Source organism: Mesoplodon bidens, assembly GCF_964165515.1.
Source record: "Mesoplodon bidens genome assembly, chromosome: 2".
NCBI lineage: Eukaryota > Metazoa > Chordata > Mammalia > Artiodactyla > Ziphiidae > Mesoplodon > Mesoplodon bidens.
In genome coordinates this window covers 40,767,169-40,792,162 of record NC_138177.1, presented here as the reverse complement: position 1 = coordinate 40,792,162, position 24,994 = coordinate 40,767,169, and the positions used below count along the sequence as shown (strand labels likewise).

The 24,994-nt window shown below is 40.4% G+C and overlaps 1 protein-coding gene across 1 annotated transcript in view; it reads right to left on the bottom strand.

Moving 5' to 3' along the window:
* RGL1 (ral guanine nucleotide dissociation stimulator like 1) overlaps nucleotides 1-24,994 on the bottom strand; it is a 270,733-nt gene that overhangs the window by 174,462 nt on the left and 71,277 nt on the right. The gene's annotated exons all lie outside the window — the stretch shown is intronic.

Here is a 24,994-nt window from a genome sequence, read left to right as displayed (position 1 = left end):
CAGGCACCAACTTTTATGGCCACTTTTTATGTTTTAGATATTCATGATTGGTATTTTAATGCAGGAATCTGGAGGCAGGGATGCATTCTGATAATGGACGAAGTAATAAAAATTGTAAAGCAAAGTAAAAAGAATCCTCTGCCTGTTCTATCTGCTTGTCACTTTGCTCTGGCCCCTCAGTAGGAGAAATGGAAATGGGTGGATGTAAGACAAGCCTGAGCGACATTTTCGTATTTCCATGCCATACAGTGCATGTGGAAGAAGCACTGGCTCTGGTGTCAGGAGTTTTCCTCTTCAAACATCTATTAAACACTTATTTATTCGAGGCTCCATGCAAGGCATACACAAATAATTTGGTAGTTTGGTCCTTCACCTTAAAAAGCTTACTGTCTCAGGGCAGAAAGTGCTGTAAACAAGCAATCACAACACAGTGTATTAGAGCATAATGTGTGAAACGCCTCAGTAATCATGTTTCCAAACTGTAGTGGAAGCACAGAGGAAGGTTCTCTTCAATATTTATTGGCTGTGTTACTTTCCTGAGCCTCCGTTTCATCAGCAGTTGCTGCAGAGACAGTATCTAAAAATTGATAACAATTCTATGAAGTCTACTTCCTTGACATCATTCTACCTGCCATTGGCTTGTTCAGAATCACGTCAGGACTGCCCAGCACCATACTGCCCTAAGGAGTCTCCTTACCTCCATTCACGTCCCCCGGGTCTATCCTTCTCAGGGTAACTTTTCTAAAAAGCAAATCTGATAATGATGTTCTACCTACCAAAAACTTTGCCCGGAGAATGAAGTCCAAACTCCTTAACACAGCATCCAAGGCCTCCTCTGCCTCCCTTCTCCTGCCATGCCCGGCTGCCTCCTCTGCTATTCTGTTTCAGTCCTTTGAAAGTGCTTATGGGGCTTCCGTGGTGGCGCAGTGGTTGGGAATCTGCCTGCCAATGCAGGGGACACAGGTTCAAGCCCTGGTCCGGGAAGATCCCACATTCCACGGAGCAACTGAGCCTATGCGCCACAACTACTGAGCCTGCGCTCTAGAGCCCGTGAGCCACAACTACTGAGCCCATGTGCCACAACTACTGAAGCCCGTGTGCCTAGAGCCCGTGCTCTGCAACGGGAAAGGCCACTGCAGTGAGAGGCCTGCACACCGCAATGAGGAGTGGCCCCTGCTCACCGCAACTAGGGAGAGCCCAGGCACAGCAGTGAAGACCCAACGCAGCCAAAAATAAATAAATAAATTTATTATTAAAAAAAAAAAAGAAAGTGCTTATGGATCTCAGATACATCTAGGATCTTTAAGCCTTTGTTTGTGTCACCTCCCCTTCACCCACCACGCCAAGAGAATAAAGGCCCCTCCTCCTTTGTTAGTCTCTATATATACTCTGGACAGATCTCTATCATGTCACCTAAAACACTTTATTATAATTATTTGTTTTCAACTTTATTTCTACTTTCTGGTCTTTCAAGCATCTTAACACTAGAGATAATGTCATGTACAGAGTAAGTACTAAATGAATGTTTGATGGATTCGTTAATTCAGTAATCATGAAACTCCAGTAAAAGTAAGGCAGCAGATCTAATACATTCAAATAACAGATTAAAAGTTGAATCATTCCTGGGCTTCCCTGGTGGCGCAGTGGTTGAGAATCCGCCTGCCGATGCAGGGGACACGGGTTCGTGCCCCGGTCCGGGAAGATCCCACATGCCGCGGAGCAGCTGGGTCCGTGAGCCATGGCCGCTGGGCCTGCGCGTCCGGAGCCTGTGCTCCACAACAGGAGAGGCCACAACAGTGAGAGGCTCGCGTATTGCAAAAAAAAAAAAAGTTGAATCATTCCTTCTCTTCAACTTTTTTTTGACTTAGTGGGCTGTAAGCTCTTCATAAGAAAGGGTCAAGTCTAACATTCATCCTGCACCCCTAGGCAGCTAATTCTGCAAGCAGCAATTGCTCATTAGTTAACAACAGAGTAGTTTTCTTGGAAATGTCTTCAAGGAGCTGAGCATGTCTGCAAAAAGCAGGTCTTATGCTCACATAACCTACTGCCCAAATAAAAGTAAATGGAAATCGGCGTTGATAAGCTGGGCAGGGGTGATAGGTCAGAATTTTCGAGAGAAGGGTCTTCTGCAGCCAAGTTACTTCTCTGCCTCACATGCTCCACCTGTAAGCCATGGACAGCAAGCAGTCTGCTGGCAGAGAGCAATGATGAGGAAACCATTGTGAAGTACTTAGAAGCATGGAGCACTTAATACACTCTCCTAGGAACCAGGAAACAGAACCTTTATAATTAATGAACAAAGTTCTTCTGAGTGGACATAAATGATGCTGACACATACATGCAAGGAAATAAACAGAGGAGAGTCATGTGGAGGTTTCAGTCCAAAAAAAGGAAATTAAAATAAACAGGCAAAATGGAAACAGGCCAAATTAGTAGGGAAGGAAATTCCATTGCTGTTATTGGAGATAATACTGTAAACCACAAATAATAAATCAAAACAAAGTGGAAAAACTACATAAAATGGTTTTGGCTGTATCCTCTGTATATCACGGAAACGTAGCTGGATAAAATAGACAAACTGCAGCATCTCAGGGTGAACAATGGAACATCTGTAAGTGTAATACAGCCCAGTGACCCCTTGGCTCTTCCTCTACTGTCTGCCCACAGCTGCTTTCTCATCTCCACGGTGTGGGTCAAAGTTGGCAAATTTTCAGTGTAAGAGACCGAACTCTACTGTGTATTGACTTCCTACAGATTGTTCCTTACCCTGTTTGGGAGAAGATGCAATTCTGAGTTTTAAACCATTCCAAAGTACTTGGGAACTCAGGATGGATGCAGAGAGGCAGCCAGCTCTTATGAGGCTCTTCAAGCATTTTGAGATCCTCCACCCTACCTGAGACTTGAGGCCTTTTCACCCATATTCAGTACATTTCCTCACTCACACATACAAAATGACCGTATGCATAATATTATTGAGCTCCCATTGCATCCCAGTCACTGCGCTAGGTATTTTCCACATTATGTCAAGTCCATATGATAATGCTTCAAGGTAAATGTCACAGTTTTACAGCGATGAAAAATTTGACTCAGAGAGATTAAGTAACTGCTAGAAAGTTGTAGGGTTCCCAAGTTCACGCTCTCTCTCCTAGGTCAGTTCAGAAGGCTTTCAACCCCTACCCTTTATCTCATCACTGGTGGAATGAGACCTCCCTCTCATGCCCCTTCCCCCATGGACTAGAGTTAAAGTGTCACTGTCTTAGGTAACCGGCATAACAGTGCCCCTTGAGAGATGGTCACATCTGATGAATCATAGGTAAGAGTGAGATAGATAGAGGGAGGGAAATTTCATGAAAAAAATGGATCATTCCTTTTCCTCTTTACTCCCATCTTAACTTCTGACCAGGGCAGGCTTTATGGGTGTGACCTGCACAATCACACATGGCCTTTGCTAAGAAGGGCACTAAGCATGGTTGAATGCTCTGCTGTCACTGTCTTAAAATTCCTAATACTTCAACAAGGGCACCCTGCATTTTCATTTTGCTCTGGGCCCCAAAATTATATAGCCAGTCCTGCTGCTGGCCCATGCATTATAGGTTTCATTATACCTTCATGCATTATAGGTTTCTTATTTTCCTCAAATGAGCTAGAAGTCTATATAGTGGAGCCATTTTTTTGGTAGAATTAAAACCTGAGGCATATGTTGACCTTCTTCTACCTCTGAGAAGCTGCATGCCTTAAAGCTGAACTACTGCATTCTTTCTTAAAGCACACGGTCAAGGCTTACAAGCCGACTTCCATGCAAATATGAGCCAACTCAACAGATAAGTAATCACTGTAAACCTAAAAGGCAAAATCTTCAACTCTACTTAATAATTAGTCTAAAATATCATAGTCCTTATAAGCTCTTTGGGAAATCAGTTTTGAAGAACTGTCATCCTAAAACACCTGATAACCAAAGCAGAACTTTTTTTTAACCACAGAATGAGGAGGACATCCTTAAGTTGGAGGTGGGGTGTAGAAAGGAACTGTATGTCTATAAAGGCAAATATCTGATCAGAGAACACAGAAACAAAGTTTTGCTCAAAAATTTAAAAACAAGTTGCTTGAGAGCTGTTTTTTGTTTTTTGGTTTTTTTCTAATTATAAAAGGGTTGTGATTATACATTGTCTCTACTGCCTGAAACAGAGAAGTCAGATAAGAACAGGGAAGACAAGTGTGGTGAAATAGAAGAAAGATGCTTTCACTTGACACAGAAACAATTCGCAGATGAGAAAAGCCACATGTAAAGGTTTTTGAGGTTACTGCATTCAAGTCCTAGGGCCCTAACATTCCCACCAAAGCTGAAAGGTTTTGCTTTATTTTGTTTTTTAAGTTAGGTTAAATCCAAAGACCATTCCAGTCAATATTTATAAATCCTAGTTGTCTTATGAGAAATTGATAGCTGTTAGAAATTTTTGAAAATAATTATTTATGATTATATAAGTAATCAAAAAATTATATGATTATTATCAATGTGAAAATATGTATTTCCTTAAAATTTTTAATTTCTTTAAAGTTTGTGTTTTTAAGATGTGCATTTTCTTTTTAAAATATTTACTACATTTTGCTTATAATATAAAATACATAATAACAACATTTCTCCCATTACTTCAAAAATAATCGTTGATTGGAGGTCATAACATTTTCTATGGTGATGACAAAAGACATGTTTGAGAGCTTCATATCCTAAATGATCATTAAGTATCAAAAGTAAATAATCAACTTCTCAGGGGCTAATCTTAAAAACATAAGTATTAAGTGACAATCTAAGAACATAAAAATTTGCCATTGCTAGTGTCTGTTCCTGCGATTTGATAAATATTATCCATAATGCCCATGAATAATATTATTGAAACATGGTTTTAAAAGTAAGTGCTAGGGCACAATTTCACTGAACTCTGTATTTATTTTATTAATCCCCATGCTGGACTTTGATAAATCAATCGGTACTTTATTAAATTTGAGTTTCCTTCTATGATAGTAAATAATGTATGAGACATCCCTCCAAATCATTATCTTTTTTCCCCCTACCTCTCCTCTTTACATATTTTTGGAAGGAAAAAAAGTGTTTAATTTTCAGAACGTTACTGGAGTGTTGTGGTGTTTCTTGTCTTTATCTATTAGGTCCATGCTTTTCTTCAGCCCTTGCAGATTCCATCATTCATATTAATAATACAGTATTTCTGCTTTATTCCCTTTAGACACATAAACTCTTGCTTCTGCCTAAAGAAATCCTTTGATTTTTTAAACTCAACTCAGATTTCTTCTAATCTTGAAAAATCCTGGCATTGCCCTGTCCCGGTCTCTTCTAGGATCACTTGTCTTTCTGCCATTTCTTTCCTCCTACCTTCTCTCTTCCTCATTCTTCTTCCTAATGAGCTGAGGTCCTGTCCAGATAAGACAGGTTTGTTTATCTTTATCTCCTATTATCTACAACTCTTCCACCTAAAAAGTCTATCTATCAAGAAGAGTCTTTGCATCTTAGTTTTACTCAAAGTTTTAGAATAGCATCATACAAAGAGCAGTGAAATTCCAGTCAGGAGACCTGGGTTCAAATCATGTGGCCATAATAATTTCTCTATGTAAGCCTTGAGCAAACAATTTCACTTTTCAGCCTCAGTTTCCCCCTCTTTAAAATAAATAGATAAACTACAAGGCTGCTGAGACCCCTTACAGGGATAAAACACTCATCTCCCCCCAAATGTAGAAAGCAAAATATGCATTAAATTTTTTTCCAGTAGAGCTGAGGGATATACACTACTAAACAAAACAGCAAAAGGTTGTGATTTCTGTGGGTCACTCACATATTGTATTTATTCCCATATTATGCATGCTTTCACTATTCGGAAGCCAAACAAACAGCATGAATAGCCAAGCCCCTTGGAATTGATAGATATAACCTCTGAGTTTTGACTATTCCGGAACAACCCCAAATTTTCGGTCATGTAGTCAATTGTAAGTTTGCTGAGGCTTTGTAAAGTTGGTGTTTAGGGGTGCTCACCAATCCTTAGCATCCAAATCTAAGGATGGTTGGGTGGTAGATTTCTCTAATCATGATTGCTATTGCGGTGTTTACAAATTGGGGGATCCAAGAAGGTATTAAGATATAGCCTCCCCAATGGTGGGAGTGCGTCACAGTGGTCTCACCAGTGTATTCCATCTGAAAAGAGAGAAAGAAGCAGCTGTCTGGAAGCAAGGATTCCTGTTGGGAAATGGAGACTGGGACACAGACAGATCATCAGACAGAAAGAACTCCAGGAAGCCATGACAGAGAGAGAGATTTCTAGGTCTGGGAAAGGGAGCCCGTCAAGTCATATTACAGCAATATTAAAGTTATTTGTGTTTGAAGTGACAACGTATGTCCATGTATTAGAAGGTAAACAGATCTTCATTACCTCTTCCTCTTTGGAATCTCAACAGCATTCTAGTCTGTATAGGCAATTCACTTATATTCTGCATGTTGCTTTCTTTTGCTTTCCTCAGCTCTGGTCTCCCCCGCTGGACTGCCAGCTCTTTGAGAGCAAGACTGGACATAAATTTATTATACTGCTTCAATTTTTTTAAAAAGCTCAATCACCCGTTTTTTTTTTAAATCTTCATTTTATTTTCTTTCCATTAAAAAAAATTCACTGGAGTCCGAGATAACGCATTTACCATTACGATGTATTTTGGAACAAATGTCAATCACCGGGCAACCATTTCCAAAGGAATTTTAATTATGTACTGTCTCACTGAACACTGAGCAAAGTTGCACAATAGTCTGTGGAGTTAGAAGTGACTTTCTCTGAAAGCAACTGTCTCCCGTTAAAAGTAGAAAATTAAAGAAGTGCAAGGCATTCCATTCCTTCTTCATTCAAGTTGATACTTTTTTAAAGGCTGGTCCAACTGCACTTCAGACTTGTGTACTTTTCCCCCCTCACTGATAGTATTTGGCAGAAGTTTTTAATAATAATTCAAAAAAAAAAAAAAGAAAGAAAGAAAAACCCAGACTGAGTTTGTACTACCCTTGTGAACCTCCCTGGAGAAATGCTGCTCTTTGCTCAGCAATTCCTGCTTGAAACAGAGAGCCAACACAAGGAAAACAGCTGGGCTCCCTTCCTGGTCTCCATTCAGAGCGGCCAGTCTGGAAACAAATCTGCAAAGACAGACGCGGGGGAGGGAGAGGACACCTAAACAGAGTAGAGGCTGAGATCATGAAGAATCCTTCAGTGTTCTAAGTGAGATAGAATTCTAAGGGACTGACTTTTTTATGGCCTGCATTTTTATTATAATGAAAAGCTTAGCGATTATGTTGTTTGCAAACTTAAAATGAGATGAAACTGTAGATCACATGACTGTCCCAGGCTCAATATTTCACAGTTCTGTGGACTCCAGCTTTAACTGGCTGGATGAGGGCAAAATACAAAAACCACTAGGGGAGCATCACCCAGTTCACTAGTCCCAGGCTAATTTTTATCTTCCAGTTGAAGACAGTTGAGCTGATTCAGGTCAGAGCCATCTTTTAAGTCCCAACGATAACAACAGCAATAGGAATAACATCCCCCTCACCTCCACCCCAGTGAATTCAGCATTCACCGTGCCAGGCACTGGACCTGCACTTCACAAGCATCAATTCCTCCTCAGAACAGCCTCAGGAGAAGTTCAGATCAAGAGAGATGAAGGAACCAGTCCTGGAGTTTCTCTCAAGCCATCTTGACCCTGGAGCTGTGCCCTCACCACTGTACTACACTGCTACTACCCTTTAACAGTCAATGCTCCACTTACAACATGACACCATGTAAATGCTGAAAAATCTGAATTCCCAGGAATCTGAGCTCTTGAAAAGATTCAGAAGAGGGCTTCTCATGGGAGGAATGTGAAATTTTTTAAATGTTAGGTTCAGGGAAGGAAATCTGTTGGGTTTATCAGTTAATGCACAAAATCATTTAAACTTCCAAATAGATTGGCCTTTCCACATCTCAGGTTAAAGAGCAGTCTGTTCTTAATCTTTTACTTTACCAAAAACAGAAGTCTAATCTATTTAATTATAGTCACTTTTACTAGGCCATAGGATAATGGCAGGTCCCAATGCGGGGAAATCTCTTTCAAGAAAACACTTCTGGGAGAGGCGTCTACAGCGAGCTGGCACTAGACCAATCCTTATCCTCTTTCTCAGTCTCTAAGCAGCAAGGACACCATGAGTTTTACATATAACATGTATTCTTTTTTTTTTTGCGGTACACGGGCCTCTCACTGTTGTGGCCTCTCCCGTTGCGGAGCACAGGCTCCGGACGCGCAGGCTCAGCGGCCGCGGCTCACAGGCCCAGCCGCTCCGTGGCATGTGGGATCCTCCCGGACCAGGGCACGAACCCGCGTCCCCTGCATCGGCAGGCGGACTCTCAACCACTGTGCCACCAGGGAAGACCATGTATTCTTAATTACAATTCCTCTTTCGTTAGATCAGATAACACCTTGCCCCACTCTGATTAGTTTCACATAGTAATGATTAAATCCAGTTACTCCTGCTGAATACCCCAGACACCAGTTTGCCAGACTAAGTGCCAGAAGCTTTATATTCAGAGTAGCATCTTCATTTCCATCTAACTGTGTTGTTCCTTCCTTGAACTTGACCTCTGAAATAGAAACAAATGCCCATACATGGTGCTAAGGCCAAAAGAAGGGGCCCAATATTCATCATATTGGAGGAGGGAGACATAGGGGAGGGAGGGATCTGTGTACCTTGTGTCAGGATGACTTTTATCACTGGCTCACATTTTTTTTTTCTTTTTTTCTTTTTGCGGTATGTGGGCCTCTCACTGCTGTGGCCTCTCCCGTTGCGGAGCACAGGCTCCGGACGCGCAGGCCCAGCGGCCATGGCTCACGGGCCCAGCCGCTCCGCGGCATATGGGATCCTCCCAGACCGGGGCACGAACCCGCATCCCCTGCATCGGCAGGCGGACTCTCAACCACTGCGCCACCAGGGAGGCCCTGGCTCACATTTTTTACTTTCTTCTCAGCTTTTTTGGCCTGCACCCGTGATGTAACATGACGGACCTAACCCATGTGGTCAAAAACTCAATGACCCCAATGAACACAGGAACACTAAGAGACAATGAAACTAGAAAGAGAAACCACTAGAGATGCTGCTTCCCGACTCTGACACTTGCATAGACCTTGTGGGCTTATCCCGGGTGACCTGTGCACCCAGAGCGAACACAACAGAACGTCAAAACCATGTCTTATGGAATTGGACACAACCTTCCCAAAGGCTAGCACACTGTAGCACAATGACATTTTCATCAGTAAATACAGTTACGGTGGTCATGTTCCATGTGTATTGGAAAAGATGCAATCATTATTTTTGAATGATTTTCAATATTTCTGATTGTTTCAGTCTTTTAGTGAACTTTATAAAGACACTCCAACTTCTTTTATTTCCTCTATTCCTTTTTTTTCTTCCACATCAAGCTCTATGAGGGTGTATCATAGAGGATGCATTCTGCATTCATGTGTATGTTAGATGAGAGGAAGCTTTTGGATTTACCCTCCATAGTCCATGATGGATAGAACCCTCACCTTATTTTGGATTGAACCAAAAGATCTTAAGCCAAAATGAGGCCCCTGAAAACCAAATTCTACTCTCAAATCTCAAACAGGTTTCCAAAGCATATTGGAAAACTGCTTTGCATAGCAACAGAGTCAGGAATGTTTTCAGCTCAGCCTGGAGGGAGGACCGTGCTGGGATATATGAAATAGTTACTGACTTAGAACCTGCTTTTTCTTTAAGATTGCAAATATTCCTAGCAGGGCCAAGCCTGGATTTCTCATTAGGCCTTCAGAAAGCAGCAGCCATCCGTCACAGTCTTTTCAAAGCCTGCATGAAATGGCTTGTGTACATCTGCAGGGTTTCTGTGTTTGATCCTAGATTATGTTTTCACTAAGGTTAAGGGTTAGAGTTTTGACAGATGTGGCTGTAGTCTAACTGGCCACGTTATCTGCCCCTTTTCCACACACATACAGTATGCGATAGCCAAGTTTGTGAAATGTCTCAACTTTGATACCAGCAAATGAGGGGTGGATGGAATGTGGGCTTGAATACTTAGTTAGGTTTTGGTTTTAGTTTCAGAGTCAGTATGAAATCCAGTGCGGCATCTGTCTGAGGGGAAATAGGATTATGTCATTCTGTCACTGTTTCATTCCAACTAGGTTGCAGTTTCTTTTCTCTTTCTTTTATTTTCCCCTCCTCTAACTTTTACAGGACTTTCCACTTTCTCCATTTTTTTTCATTGCCACAGCTTGACCTTGCTATTTCCAATAAACCAAAGTGGAAACTGAATGAGAGTGTGTCTCGGATTCAGACCTCTTAGTGCGAATAGCTATTGTGCAAATATACGATTTAGCATCCCTGGCTTCCTCATTGAGGAGGTCAGTGGGCCAATGTGACTTAAGTGCAACAAGACGGCAAACTTCCAGGGACATGACAGTTACGTTGCTTAACCTAAATTAAGTTGCCAGCACCACACTATGCACAGGAGGGGTGCGCAAGTCCCTAACATTTTATTTATTTAGCCTAATCATTGTGCCGGGTGTGTATGAGGCAGGGAGAAATAAAGATAAATAAGCACATGTCCTCCTTTAATCAGCCTACCTGCTGGGAGTTCTTAATCTGAACCACTGGGAAGTCCACAATTATTTGAAGAGAAAGAGATATATTTCAAAATGATAGGATAAGTGTTGGAAGACAGATATGCACAAGGGCATTACATTGAGAGCTCGGTGAGGAAAGTGTGAATCCCCCAGTCCCTGAAGCTCTGAGAAGTTAAGTGAATCGCCCAAGGTCACATAACAGAATGGGAATTTGAAAACAGATCTGTCTGATTCAGAACAAAGCTTCCCTTTCCATTCTATAATGGCTTTTCACAATTTTCACAGAATTGTGGCTATGTTCATTTGGCTTTGTAACGTTGAGGTTTAAAGAGAAGCACTAACTCTTTGCCCTCAGGTAGAAGAGGAAAGGCCAAGAGGGTTATCTGAAATCTGTGCTTCCTTATCTACCAAAGCTGAGAGTCCGCTTCTTCCTATGGCCCTTCACATCCCACTGTGCCAGCTCCTCTCCAATCCTGGGTGCCTATCACCCTTCCCCAGGCCTGCCCTTCCAGAGCTCAATAAACAATTATGCTACTATTGCTAAAAAGTGGCAGAAAACAGAAGCAAAAATTGACATTGTCAGTTCTCTCACTTCTTAGTCCCATATGGACATTTTTGCTACAAAAGTATGGTGATCTGAAAGCCTAATTATTTTTTAAGACTTTCTTTAAAACAATATATGGACCCTATTACGGTACTCACTGACTTCTTCACTCTGCCTCTGCTCTGGGGGTTGATGTGTTTATGATTTACAGCTCAAGTGAATGCTGTGCTCAGGTTCATTGCTCCAATTTGATTATAGCTGACAGTGGTTCTGGATACCAGAGCGATTTTAATGATTATTAACTTCACTGTGGGCTGAAAAATGACTTACACGCTAGTGAAGCTTAAGCAGGCTCAGCATCACAGCTTCTGTGCACTTTACTCCATTTCTCCACTTCAGTCTGGACACAAAGAAAGTGTGGGGTTTTATTTTTTTATCCTTTTGTGTGTCCTAAAAAGGAATTCCAGGCTAGTTGCTTTGGACGTATAATATCATCCAGAGGATGAAATACCATGAAATCAGGTCCAAGTAGTTTTGAGGTCTTACCTGAGAAATAAGTGTACTAAGTCAGCCTAGAAATCTGTCAACAGGCCACCTGGGTGAAAGTTGATTAAGTCTCTCTCCCTCTCTGTTTCCTTGCTGTAGACCTCCAGAGTTGTTTAGATTTACTCCAGTTCCTACTGGACCAATTAGTCAAAAATAAGTTCTGTATTCTCCCAATTAAAATCTCACTCACCTTCCATGTACAACAGGCTGTCCTGGCTGGTCTCACACAGCCAAAAAGGAACTTAAAATAGAAAGGCAGGATTCTCAGCACATTTGAGTAGCACATGGGCAGTCACATCAGTTTTAAACGTGGCTCCCCATTGCTTTAGTCTGAGCTCTTGAGCCAAACTAATACCCTCACTCTCCTTTCCTATCACCTTGGGGAGACGAGGTAGTGGAATGAGCTAAAAACTCTAGCTGATCTTCTCTGCTGGGCCAAACCATGCAAGCACCATCCTCTGGGTCCAGTTTGGGACTTTTACGAGAGAACCTCTGTCTCTTGGTCTTAGCCAGTATTTAGGGAGTAAGTGCTATATATCATAGCCAAAGTTTGTGCTAAAATAGTTAAATCTTGCTTCATTTGAACTACAAGGAACTCCTAGGGCAATGCACTACAGATGTAAAGAAAGTTTGACAAATATTGCTCAGAGTGAGTAATGACTTGCATACCTATTCCGGGGGGTGGGGGGGGGGGGGGCGGGGAGATCCAGAAAAAAGAAGGAGAAGAAAGGAAGGGTCAGTAAGACTTCCCCAAGGTGAAGAAGATCTATCACCTCTCTATTCCATTATCCTTCAAACAGGCCTGACAATGGCTTTCATACCCCAGTGAGTCTAAAGTGGGTTGCACACCCCTGACTTGGTACCCAAGACTGTACACTGGAATGCAGAGAAAAATATGACAACTTTGATTTGTATGCTTATTTCATCTCACCTGTTTTATTTCTATTTGTTATATTTTATAGTACATATAAATGTTAGAATAATGGTTCATGTATACAATTTAAAAATAATTGTATGTATATTGGAGGACATTCCAAAAAAATTGAACTGAGAAGAATATTCAAACAAAACACTTTCAAAATCACTGCTTTCTACAAATAAAGCACCCATGGTTCATACTTTTTAACTCACTACAGAATCCTTCTCTTCCTCATGGATTTCCTGTATCCTCTAATGGTGAGATACAAACTTTATGTAGGTGATACAAATGAAATTTAACACGTCATGAACTGGACAGTCTCCTGTCAGAGAACTACAAAATGAGGCAGAAGGCAAGAAACTTTTATAGGATAAAGGATAAGGAACAAGGAAGAGACAAGTAGGAAATATCAGATAGTCAACGTTGTTGGTGGTGAGAAGGCCCAGAGTGGGCTTGGCGGGTTTGGGGACTGGCTGACTGAACGCAGTTACACTGCACTTTTGGTCAGGCAGAGCTTTTACAAGGATACAAAGTTATCTAAATTTCAGTTTGATGACATGACACCCCAGGCAAGAGTGGCTCCATCTTGGGCCTAGAGATTTATTTCAACACCATCCACTCGGATACCCAAGCTAGCAATCTCAGACTCATCCTCAACGGGTCCCTGTTACTAAGCTCCTTATCCAAGGGATCACAAAGTCCTATCGATTACTTCTTTGAAGGCATCTCAGATCAGAGCCTTTTCTACATTCCAGCCACCACCTTGATACATACTTTCATTATCTGTCGGTTGAACTACTGCAATAGCCAAGTTACTAGACTCTCTGCCCTTGACTCTTGCTAGTCATTCTCCATACCATCACCAGAGTAGCCTTTCTAAAAACCTTTAATTAGATCACTGGCCTCCTTAGGAGCCTGCAATAGGAATGCATCATCACAGGATAGAGTTCAAGGTTCTTAACACAGTATGTCATGGTCTGACTATGTCCTGACCTACAAGTCATATACTACTCTCTGCCGTGCTCCAATTCCCCAACTCTCTCACATTGCTGGACTTCTCACCGTTCTCCCAACACTGCTTTCATGTCTTTGTTTATGGACTACTCCTACCCAAAATACTCTTCTTCCCCTCACCTTTTCTTTGTCTTTGTTAGAGCAGCTTAGCCTATGCCCTCCCTAATACAACAGCTATCACCTGCTTGAGCATATACATGCCTGGTACTGTAATACATTATCTCATAGCATCCTGTTTTGATTCTCATTTGACATAAGGAGTAAGTAGCAGAGCCAGGATTCCAATCTATATCCGTGTGGTTCCAAAGCATACGACATTAACCACTGGGCATTAAATTTGAAAAGCAAATGCAAATGTCACCTCCTGGTGACAAACCCATTGGGGAGTTAACTGCTCTCCCCAAGTAAGTTGTTCCTATTTCTGTCACAGCATTTATAATACTGTGCTTTAGTTTGCATCGTAGTAGACTATGAGCTATTACAGGTCAAGGACTATTTATACTCACCTTTACATGTAGGGTACCTAGGACACGCTGACACATACAAGATGGTCAGTAAATATTTGTTGAATAAATCAACTCACAGGATGTTCTGTCCTTCCTTATTACTTATTTTTTTCCCTCAACTCACTATGTTCCATACCATCTTTAATATAAATGCAAAGGTGTCAAGAATGCCTGACACAGTACCCAATACAGAAAAGGCTTTATACAGCAGAGAAATTGTCAACACCTTTATAGAGTCTCCCTACACTGACTCCAAGGCCTTGCCTCAAAAACAGAGCAACTACTACACACAACGACAATTTTAATGAGATATAACTTACTTATCTCACCTTAAGTGTACATTCAATGGCTTTGGACAAATGTATTCACTCAGATTATCAACACTAAAATAAAAATAATGAACATCACCCCAAAAGGTTATTTGCTCAGTCCTCTTCCCAGTTGATATCACCCCATAACTGTATTCAGGGAGGCAGGGATCTGCTTTCTGTAAATACGTGGGGCATTTTTCTTTTCTAGAGTTTCGTTACACTGAATATCATACAATACCTACACCTTTGTGTCTGAATTCTTTCACTTACCATACTTATTTTGAGATTGATCCACGTTGTCATGTCTTAGTAGTTCATTCATTTTTATTGCTGAATAGTATTCCATTGTTAAATATTTTATTTATACATTCACCTGTTGATGGACATTTGTGTTGTTCTCAGTTTGGATTCCATTAAATAAAAGTGAGAGGAGCATTTGTGAACAACTCTTTATGTGCACATATGCCTTCATTTCTCTTGGATAAGTACCTAAGAGTGAATCGCTTGATCATATGGTAAATATATGTTTAACTTTATGAGAAACTGCCAAAACTCTTTTCCAAAGTGGCTGTAAAATTTTACATTCCCATCAGTAGTGTATGAGAGTGCCAGGTGCATCATATCCTCACCAACAGCTGGTGTTGTCGCTCATTTTAACTGTACCCACTTTAATGTTCTAATGGATGTGTAGTGATATCACGTTATGGTTTTAATTTTCATTTCCTTAATGATGAATGACAGTGAAGATCTTTTCATGAATATATTGGCTGTCTATCATCTTTGGTGAAGAGTTTGTTCAAATTTGTCCATTTTTGTGTAGACTTTTTATTGGTTCTTTTAGTGAGTTGTAAGAGTTTTTATTCAATGTATTCTGGAAAGCCGTCCTTTGTCAGATATATATTGATAATATTTTCTCCCAGTCTGAGGCTTGCCTTTGCATTTTCATTTTCTTGCTGGTATATTATGAGGAACAGAAGTTTTAAATTTTAATATAGCCAAATTCAAACATCTTATATTCATGCTTTTGTGCCCTATCTAAGAAATTTTTGTCTACCTGAAGGTTACAAAGTTTATTCTAAAAGTTTTATAGTTTTAGCATTTACATTTAGGGCTATGATCCATCTCACATTAATTTTAGTGTGTGATAAAGTAAGGAAGGGTTGAGGTTCATTTTTTCTATGTTGATAATAAGTTTTTCCAGACCATTTGTTGTAAAAGTAATCCTTTCCATATTGAATTACCTTGGCATCTTTGTTGAAAATCAATTGACCTTACATATGCAGGCCTATTTTTGGAGTCTCTATTATGTTTCATTGATCTGTGTGTCTGAACTTATGCCAATAACACACTGTCTTGATTACTGTAGCTTTATAGTAAATGTTGAGATCAGTAAGTTTTCTAACTTTACTCTTTTTTTTTTGAACAGGTCATCCTTTTTTTTTTGCTTTATAACAAATTTAATCAGTTATACATATACATATGTATACATACATATACATATGTATACATACATATACATATGTATACATATGTATACATATGTATACATATGTTCCCATATCCCCTCCCTTTTGCATCTCCCTCCCACCCTCCCTATCCCACCCCTCCAGCACCGAGCTGATCTCCCTGTGCTATGCGGCTGCTTCCCACTAGCTATCTATTTTACATTCGGTAGTGTATATATGTCCATGCCACTCTCTCGCTTTGTCACAGCTTACCCTTCCCCCTCCCCATGTCCTCAAGTCCATTCTACACGTCTGCATCTTTATTCCTGTCCTGCCCACAGGTTCTACAGAACCTTTTTTATTTTTATTTTTTAGATTCCATATATATGTGTTAGCATATGGTATTTTTTTTTCTCTTTCTGACTTACTTCACTCTGTATAACAGGCTCTAGGTCCATCCACTTCACTACAAATAACTCAATTTCGTTTCTTTTTTTTTTTTTTGCGGTACGCAGGCCTCTCACTCTTCTGGCCTCTCCCGTTGCGGAGCACAGGCTCCAGATGCGCAGGCTCAGCGGCCATGGCTCACGGGCCTAGCCGCTCTGCGGCATGTGGGATCTTCCTGGACTGGGGCACGAACCCGCGGCCCCTGCATCGGCAGCCGGACTCTCAACCACTGCGCCACCAGGGAAGCCCGATAGTTTGATTAATATGTGTCTTGTCATGTTTCTCCTTGGATATCCTATATGGGACTCCCTATGCTTCCTGGACTTGATTGACTATTTCCTTTCCCATATTAGAGAAGTTTTCAACTATAATCTCTTCAAATATTTTCTCAGAACCTTTCTTTTTCTCTTCTTCTTCTGAGACCCCTATAATTCGAATGTTGGTGCATTTACTGTTGTCCCAGAGGTCTCTGAGACTGTCCTCAATTCTTTTCATTCTTTTTTCTTTATTCCGCTCTGCAGTAGTTATTTCCACTCTTTTATCTTCCAGGTCACTTATCCGTTCTCCTGCCTCTGTTATTCTGCTATTAATTCCTTCTAGAGAATTTTTAATTTCATTTACTGTGTGGTTCATCATTATTTGTTTGCTCCTTAGTTCTTCTAGCTCCTTGTTAAATGTTTCTTGTATTTTCTCCATTCTATTTCCAAGATTTTGGATCATCTTTACTATCATTATTCTGAATTCTTTTTCAGGTAGCTGCCTATTTCCTCTTCATTTGTTTGGTCTGGTGGGTTTTTGCCTTGCTCCTTCATCTGCTGTGTATTTCTCTGTCTTCTCATTTTGCTTAACTTACTGTGTTTGGGGTCTCCTTTTTGCAGGCTGCAGGTTCGTAGTTCCCATTGTTTTTGGTGTCTGCCCCCAGTGGCTAAGGTTGGTTCAGTGGGTTGTGTAGGCTTCCTGGTGGAGGGGACTGGTGCCTGTGTTCTGGTGGATGAGGCTGGATCTTGTCTTTCTGGTGGACAGGATTGTGTCCAGTGGTGTGTTTTGGGGTGTCTGTGACCTTATTATGATTTCAGGCAGCCTTTCTGCTAATGGGTGGGGTTGTGTTCCTGTCTTGCTCGTTGTTTGTCGTAGGGTGCCTAGCACTGTAGCTTGCTGGTCGTTGAGTGGAGCTGGGTCTTAGCGGTGATATGGAGATCTCTGGGAGAGCTTTCACTGTTTGATATTATGTGGAGTTGAGAGGTCTCTGGTGGACCAATGTCCTTAACTCAGCTCTCCCACATCAGAGGCACAGGCCTGACACCCTCTCTTCTTTCTTTCTTTTTTTTATGACAGGCCAGGTGTCAGGCCTGTGCCTCTGAGGTGGGAGAGCTGAGTTCAGGACATTGGTCCACCAGAGATGTCCTGGTCAGAGCACCAAGACCCTATCAGCCACATGGCCCAGAAGATAAGGGAGAAAAAAAGAAAGAAAGAAAAAACTAATAAAATAAAATAAAGTTATTAAAATTAAAAAATATATTAAAAATAAAAAAATTTTAAAGTCATTAAGAAAAGGAAAGAAAGAAGAGAGCAACCAAACCAATAAATAAATCTACCAATGATAATAAACTCTAAATACTAAACTAAGATAAACATAAAACCAGAAACAAATTAGATGCAGAAAGCAAACCCCAAGTCTACAGTTGCTCCCAAAGTCCACCGCCTCAATTGTGGGATGATTCGTTTTCTACTCAGGTATTTCACGGATGCAGGGTACATCAAGTTGATTGTGGAGATTTAATCTACTGCTCCTGAGGCTGCTGGGAGAGATTTCCCTTTCTCTTCTTTTTTCGCACAGCTCCTGGGGTTCAGCTTTGGATTTGGCCCCGCCTCTGTGTGTAGGTCCCCTGAAGGTGTCTGTTCTTCACTCAGACAGACGGGGTTAAAGTAGCAGCTGATAAGGGGGCTCTGGCTCATTCAGGCAGGGGGGAGGGAGGGGTACGGAATGCGGGGCAAGCCTGCAGTGGCAGAGGCCGGCATGACATTGCACCAGCCTGAGGCATGCTGTGCCTTCTCCCAGGGAAGTTGTCCCTGGAACGCGGAACCCTGGCAGTGGCAGGCTGCACAGGCTCCCAGGAGGGGAGGTGTGGAGAGAGACCTGTGCTGGCACACAGGCTTCTTGGTGGCGGTGGCAGCAGCCTTAGTGTCTCATGCCCATCTCTGGGGTCCGCACTGATAGCTGCGGCTCGCGCCCGTCTCTGGAGCTCATTTAGGTGGTGCTCTGAATCCCCTCTCCTTGTGCACCCCGAAACAATGGTCTCTTGCCTCTTAGGCAGGTCCAGACTTTTTCCCGGACTCCCTCCCGGCTAGCTGTGGTGCACTAGCCCCCTTCAGGCTATGTTCACGCAGCCAACCCCAGTCCTCTCCCTGGGATCTGACTTCCGAAGCCCGAGCCTCAGCTCCCAGCTCCCACCCATCCCGGTGGGTGAGCAGACAAGCCTCTGAGCCTGGAGAGTGCTGGTCGGCACTGATCCTCTGTGCGGGAATCTCTCCACTTTGCCCTCTGCACCCCTGTTGCTGCGCTCTCCTCCATGGCTCCGAAGCTTCCCCCGTGCCGGTACCACCCCACACCCCCCACACCCCATCTCCACCAGTGAAGGGGCTTCCTAGTGTGTGGAAACCTTTCCTCCTTTACAGCTCCCTCCCAGAGGTCCAGGTCCCATCCCTATTCTTTTGTCTCTGTTTTTTCTTTTTTCTTCTGCCCTACCCAGGTACGTGGGGAGTTTCTTGCCTTTTGGGAGGTCTGAGGTCTTCTGCCAGCGTTCAGTAGGTGTTCTGTAGGAGGTGTTCCACATGTAGATGTGTTTCTGATGTATTTGTGGAGAGGAAGGTGATCTCCACGTCTTACTCCTCTGCCATCTTGAAGGTCTCCTCCATACGAATTCTTTAAAACACATAAACAAGGCTTGAAGAAAGAAGCTCCCAGCTGTTATAATTTGTCTCATCCATTGCTCTCTTATAGAACCAGCCTTTGTTCCTTTTTTTCAGTGCCAGGGACTTGCTGTGTTTCACCTGATGTAATTTGTCCAGGCATTAATTATGCATCTTCAAGATGCAAGATGCATGAATTCCTTTAGTAACAGATCTGCTGGCAGAGGGCTATATTGTATTGTGCAGCTTTGCTTTTTTTTTCCTTTGTGCTTGGTCTAGTTTCACTGGCTCACAGGATGTTGCATGCAGGGGCCTCTCACCTGGCCCTTCAGACTAGAGTTCCTCAGGCAAAATGCGGAAGCTTATATTGTTGCTTGTAGAGTTTTATCCTTTTTTAATGTAAGCTTTTAAACCTATAAATTTCCCTTTAAGTTACATTTCACAAATTTTGTGAAATAATATGAGTTTTCTTTTCATTGAGCCCAAAATATTTTCTTTCATGTGATATCTTCTTTGAATCGTGCATTATTTAGAAATATGCTGCTTAATTTCCAAATGTTTCGGGATTTTCCAGGTATTTTTCCATTACTTATTTCTAGTTTAACTGCTTTTTATCAGAGAACACGCTACATATGATTTCAATCATTTTAAATTTCTAGAGAGTTATTTAACAGCTGGACATATGTTTTATCTTGGTAAATGTTCCCTGTGTACTAGAAAAGAATGTGTATTTTGCATATGTTGAGTGGAGTGTTCAACAAATGTCAGTTAGTCCAAGCTGGTTGAAATGTTTAAATCTTCCATATCCCTAGTATTTTCTGTCTGCTTGATCTATCAGTTACTGAAAGGAGTGCTGATATCTGCAACTATGAAAATAAATTTGTTTTTTTCTCTTTTCAGATCTGTTGGGTGCTTCATGCATTTTGAAAGTCAGTTAACAGGTGGATACACACTTAGGATTATTATGCCTTCTTGATTTATTGACACCTTTTATCATGGTGAAATATCCCTGTTTATCCTTGATAATATGTCTTATTCTGAAGTCTATTTTTTTCTACTGTTAATATAGCTAAAACAGCCAATTCTTTTCCCAACATTGCCCTTTTGTGTCTTTATATTTAAATAGATTTTTTTTATAGACCACATATTGTTACTATCCTGTCTAACAATCTCTTACCTTTTATTATAGAGTTGAGACCATTTATATTTAATGAAATTATTGATTTGACTGTATTTAAATCTACCACTTTGCTACTGTTTTGATATTTGTCTCATCTATTCTTTGTGGTTTTTTTCCTATTTTTTGACTTTCTTTTGGATTAACTGAGTATTTTTTAATTCCGTTTTATCACCACTATTGGCTAGTTAGCTATAATATCTTTTTATATTTTAAATGCTCATCTAGGGTTTATAATATGCATCTTTATCTTATTTATGTTTACCTTGAAATAACATTATATACTACCTCACATATAATGTAAGAATATTACAATAATATACTTCCATTCCCTTATCCTGTCCTTTGTGCTATTGTTGTCACATATTTTGCTTTTTCATGTTAAAATTCCCACAACATATTATTATTTTTGCTTTAAGCAATCAATTATATTTTAAGAAATTTTTAAATTATAAAAAAATCCTTGGGACTTCCCTGGTGGCGCAGTGGTTGAGGGTCTGCCTGCCGATGCAGGGGACGCGGGTTCGTGCCCCGGTCCGGGAAGATCCCACATGCCGCAGAGCGGCTGGGCCCGTGAGCCATGGCCGCTGAGCCTGCGCGTCCGGAGCCTGTGCTCCGCAGCGGGAGAGACCACAACAGTGAGAGGCCCACGTACCGCAAAGAAAAAAAAAAAAATCCTTGATATTTATCCACATATTTACCATTTTTAGGCTCTTCATTCCTTTGTATAGATCCATATTTTCATCAGGTATCATTTTCCTTCTGCCTGAAAAACTACATCCTTGTAGTGCAGTTCTGCTGGCCACAAACTCTCACAGCTTTTCTTTCTCTGAAAAAAGTTTTTATTTTATCTTCATGTTTGAAAGGTATTTTTACTGGGTATAGAATTCTAGGTTGACAAACTTTTTCCCCCACACTTTAAAGATACACTGTCTTCGACTTTTACATAGTTTCTGAAGAAAAGTCAGTTGTAATTCTTATCTTTTGTTCTCTGTGCATAATGTGCCTTTCCCCCCTGTATCTACATTTAAGATTTTTCTCAGAATCAGTAGCTTGCTGTGGTTTGATTGTGAGGTTCTTGGAGAGGTTTTCTTAGTATGTTTCCTGCTTATGTATGTTCATAGAGCTCCTTAGATCTTAGTTGATATTTTTTGTAAAATTTGGAAAATATTTGGTCATTATTTCTTCAAATATTATTTTTGTTCTCTCTTTTTTTCCTCTCTTCTCCTTCCAAAGACTCCAGTTTACATGTTAGTCAATATGACATTTCACCACAGGTCTGTTTATTTTTCTTAATTTTTAAAATCTCTGTGTGTAAGCTTCATTATGGTTAGGTTTTACTGCAATGTCTTCAAGAGGTTCTACTGCTTTATCCTCAATATTATCTATTTTTTATGTCATGTCTATTCTGCTATTAATCCCTTTATCAAGTGAATTTTTCATTTCAGATAGAAGTTCTCTTTACTTTCTTTTATGTTTCCCTTTTCTCTCCTCATCATGTCCCTATTTTCCATTTAATAACTGATCATATTGAATGTAGTTATAATACCTGTTTACATGTCTTTGTCTGGTAGTTTTATAATCTCTGTCATTTGGGGGCTTATTGATGTCGACTGGTTGTTCTCCTGGCTTTGGATCACATTTTCCTGCTCTTTTTCATGTCTTGTCATTTTTTATTAGATGCCAAACATTGTGAATTTTTCATTGTTAAGTCTTAGATTTTGTTTAATTCCTTTTAAAAATGTTGGACATTGCTCTGACAGAAAATTAAGTCTTTTGCAGATTAGTGTGATTTGTTTGATGCTTATTTTTAAGTTTTTGGTGTGGGTCTGGATCATCCTTTACGGCTATTTTAGCACTACCACTAACACCCTAGTCTTACAAGGTCTTTACTAAATGTTCCATGTGTGGAATGGGATCTCTCTACTCTAACTGGTAAAAACTCATTATTCTTGGTTCTATGCGACCTCTAGTAATTGTTCAATTTACATGCACACAAAAAATTTTCTTTGCCAGAAATCTCACCCTACAGTTATGCAGATTTCTATTCAACCAAGGACTCAAGGGGACCCATAGGCAGATTTCTGGTGCTCTTTCTTAGCATAACTTCCTCCTTTCCAATACTCTGTTTCACAAATTCTAGCTGCCTCAGCCCACCTAAATTCTTATCTCTGTCTTCTCAATTCATCAAAATGCAGGGTTCTGTTTGGTCCCCTCTCCCTGTACCATGGTCCAGAAACTGTCTGGAGGGAGAAGGCAAGGGCAATCACTGGATTCACATCATTTGTTTCCCCTCTCAGAAATCATAGTGCTATACTGCCTGATGTCTGAAAACATATATTTTTTCCAATTTTCTAGTTGTTTTTGGTGGTAGGTTAAATGGGAACCCTACTCTCCCCCATGGCTGGAAGTGAAAGGGTATGTAAATGTTTTTGTTTAAAAAAAAAACCACTATATTTTAAGTACATATTATTTGTATAGCAACTCCATATAACATAAGACAGTTCCAAAAATACAATTGCTAACCTGTAAATCAAATGAAGAATGATATAAATCACCTAATATTTGAAGAAATTGTACAAATCTTTGAACATGTAATAAATGAGGAGTTAGTATGTTATTCCCAAAATGTAATGGAAGCTTGTCAAGAAATCTAAGAATCATTTGCATCTGAATAATACAATAACTAGTTTTAAGGAAATAAGCAATTTTTTTCCAGCACTTCATCTGATAGTATTCAACTACCTAATGTTTTTTGCTCTTAGGAAAATTTTCTGACCAAATAACCTCTGCTCTTTTTGGTTGTTTCCACTTCTCCAAAGTGTAAAGATGGTTTTCATACTAGGGTACTAAATAGAAGATTGCCTATGACACTGGATATCTCTCTAGAAAATAAAGACTCCTCCAAACTTCAAGACTCACAATAATTAAGAAAAAACGTTCTACACTATGTCTTTATTTTTATTGGGGATTGAGATTCTTCTTCCTAATCCACTATGCCCCGCAATCCTTCAACAAGACCATTACCACCACTACCATACAACTAGTCCCAGCTTACACGTAGGTTAATATACAAACTCTTTTTTATAACACTAGTTGCTTAGAACTTGGAATGCATTTTTAGACAGGTTAGAGACTTTCTGACATGCTGTGGTATATGTTAGAGATTCTGTACAGGATCCACACCAACTTAGAGAGAAATCTTTTTTAGAAAGAAAATAGCTAAGCATGTTCACAGCACAACTTAATGATTATGGAGCTCACCTGTCCTCTGTTTTCCACAAATATTGATGTACCACCTCATGAGCATAAAGATTGGATTAGTCCTGGCCTTGGTACTAAGGCTTGGATTAAAAGTGGCATCTCAGCAAATTGCTAGCGAATTGGTCCATAAGTTGGCCAAAGGGCAAAAGCACAAGCCAAATTTTCCATTAATTCTGCTCAACATCCCTGCCATACTCAATGAACTTCTTTCAGTGCTTCAGGCTCATTGGTGCCTAGAACCTGATTGCCCTGAGGATGTAAAACATATATTTCACTGTTGTCTCAGAAGCTTAAGAGAAATTCCTTGCCAGAATAATTGGGTACTATGAAGGGGAAGAAACTCTTGTCAAGTTTCTAACTTAAAAATTTCATTATTGGGACTTCCCTGGCGGTCCAGTGGTTAAGACTCCATGCTTCCACTGCAGGGGGCGCGGGTTTGATCCCTGGTTGGGGAACTAAGATCCCACATGCCGTGTGGCCAAACATAAATAAATAAATAAATAAACAAACAAACAAATAAATAAATAAGGAAGATTATGTAAAAAAAAAATCTCATTACTGATTATTGACTATGTGTCAGCTTATGTAATCTTCATAAATCTGCAAGGCAGGTATTTGTATTCCTACTTTTCAGATAAGGAAAGTAAGCCTTAGAAAGGTTAAATAAGGTGCCCAAGGTCACATGAGAAGTTGTAGAGGTACAGCCAAAATTCAAACCCAGATTCATATGACAGCCAAAATTGTGTTCTTAATCACAGAGTTACTTTGCAAGTCCATGTTTGGCTTTTCACAGGTACAACTCTCCAATATCCATAATCCTTTCAAGTGAAACTAAACTCTCAAAAGAGAACGAACGCAAGGCTGGGTAAAACAGGAATAAAACTAACCCTGCAATCCAAGTTCATCCTGGGTTCATAATTACTTTCTCTCCTTTCTTTCCTTTCCCTTCCTTCCCCTTCCTCCCTCCCTCCCTTCCTTCCATCCTTCTTTTTTCAATTGAGGTATAGTTGACATATAACATTATATTAGTTTCAACATAATAATGGTTTGGTATTTATATATATGGCAAAATGATCACAATAAGTCTAGTTAACATCTGTCACCACACAGAGTTACAATTTTTTTCTCTTGTGATTAGAACCTTTAAGATCTATTCTCTTACAGCTTTCAAAGATGCAATACAGTATTACTAACTATACTCACCATGCTGTACATTACATCCCCATGACTTAACTTATTCCACAAC